The sequence below is a fragment of the Anopheles moucheti genome (genome assembly GCF_943734755.1).
Source record: "Anopheles moucheti chromosome X unlocalized genomic scaffold, idAnoMoucSN_F20_07 X_unloc_42, whole genome shotgun sequence".
Taxonomy (NCBI): Eukaryota; Metazoa; Arthropoda; class Insecta; order Diptera; family Culicidae; genus Anopheles; species Anopheles moucheti.
Window position 1 is genome coordinate 7,501 of NW_026453551.1, and position 2,110 is coordinate 9,610.

Consider the following 2,110-nt stretch of genomic DNA (forward strand, 5'->3'; position numbering starts at 1 on the left):
GCACTATCAAGCAACACGACTCCATGGAGCCGACCGTCTACCACCTCACTTTTCGTGCCGTTCGACGGGCCTATCACCCTCTGTGGGATAATGGGCCACCTTCAAGTTGAACTTGAACTGTTTGCACCGTAAGTGGTAGATAACGGACCGGTCCAGTACACGGAATCGGACAGACGCGAGGTACGCGCCGTCCCTACGTGCTGAGCTTATCCCGTTTCGCTCGCAGCTACTCAGGGAATCCCTGTTGGTTTCTTGTCCTCCCCTTATTAATATGCTTAAATTCTGGGGGTTCTCACACATCACTTGAGGCCTACGTTGGATTTTTCCCGAATGGTAAATAGTAGCACGCACTTGTTCGCTTGTATCCAGCGGGTGGGCGTACCGCACGCGTTACACGACTCGGCCAGACGGCGGGTCCCGGCAACAGACGGCAAGCCAGGTGTTCAAGGGCTTCCGGTGCTCCCAGGTTGTCTTATAGCCGAAGTTCGAACCGTGCGACACGACACGCACCCACTGGGCCAACTGTACCGCCTTACCATTTCAGCGCCCAAGGTCCCCCGCGGAAGGGGTCCGAGCACGCCATGATGCACAGTGCGCCAAACGCGTGTGTTCAAGCCTGCGACACACTCCCGGGCGTGCTGCTCGCCCAGGCGTGCCGCTGGTACGCGGGCGTCCTGTAGTTATGGAATAGTGTGTAACAAGAATTGGTAGGCACTCAAGAATGTGTGCATCGGTCGGGTTTAAACGTCCGATGCGCCATATGCGTTCAACGTGTCGGTGTTCATGTGTCCTGCAGTTCACATTCTGACGCGCATTTAGCTGCGGTCTTCATCGATCCATGAGCCGAGTGATCCCCTGCCTAGGGTTTTGGTATGTTCAACTGTCTCCTATGTTTTCGTTATGCGCTAGGTGCATCTCTCACAACTTAAGTTCCCCGGACAGCGTAACCGTGCACCTCTCGGTTCCTTCGAAGCCGTCCAGGGTGGACAAGGATGACCATTGGTCTTCCTTCCCATTGATCGACGCGCGATGTGGGCGGCATCGGCGCGATCTTGCACAACTTTCGTTCTCTTGATTAGGTTCTCTCTCGCTCGAGGCCAGTGTTTAAATATGTTCTAGTGGGTCTTTACCTTCGCCCATGTGTCACACACTTTACGCGTTCGATGGCTGCCATTGGGAGTGTGCGCACAGGTACGAAGGCCACTGGCCTACGGTCGCGCACGCTCAATATCGTAGTATAGACACACCTCTCTCGCGGGTCTAATTGGCGTGCGCGGCCCCCAAAAGGTAACATAGCAGTTTGTTCTGCTGATACCGTGTTTCTCTATCTCTCTAACCAACTCACACAACAACATATATGTATTGATCGGTAATGATCCTTCCGCAGGTTCACCTACGGAAACCTTGTTACGACTTTTACTTCCTCTAAATCATCAAGTTCGGTCAACTTCGGCCATGCCAGCTGCAGCTCACGAAGGAACCGCGGAAGGTGTGCCTCCAGAGACCTCACTAAATAATCCATCGGTAGTAGCGACGGGCGGTGTGTACAAAGGGCAGGGACGTAATCAGCGCTAGCTAATGACTAGCACTTACTAGAAATTCCAGGTTCATGGGGACCGTTGCAGTCCCCAATCCCAACTAAATGAGCATTTGGGTGATTTCCCGTTCCTCTCGGAATGGGGGCGCCAATTGGCGAGAACACGCTGCTGCTCACATTGTAGCACGCGTGCAGCCCAGAACATCTAAGGGCATCACGGACCTGTTATCGCTCATTCTCACCTTGCTAAACACAAGTTGTCCCGCTAAGCAGGGCAAACGTGGCCGACGACCGCCCGTGAAGGGGCCGCCGGCCTTGACGTCAGGTGCGCCCGGAGGTGCACTGCTGACAGCGTTCTAGTTAGCTTGTTTGAGTCGCGTTCGTTATCGGAATTAACCAGACAAATCATTCCACGAACTAAGAACGGCCATGCACCACTACCCTTAAATTTGAGAAAGAGCTCTCAATCTGTCTTACCTCGATAAGTTCGGACCTGGTAAATTTTCCCGTGTTGAGTCAAATTAAGCCGCAAGCTCCACTTCGTTTTTTTTTTAACAAATGCAGGTTTTATTG

At 53.1% G+C, this 2,110-nt stretch overlaps 1 non-coding gene across 1 annotated transcript; it reads right to left on the reverse strand.

The window, feature by feature from the left end:
• Positions 1-709: 709 nt before the first annotated feature.
• LOC128308543 (5.8S ribosomal RNA) lies at positions 710-867 on the reverse strand. The gene has a single exon (XR_008288369.1). It is a non-coding gene; the product is annotated as a 5.8S ribosomal RNA (ribosomal RNA).
• Between the last annotated feature and the right edge of the window lie 1,243 nt (positions 868-2,110).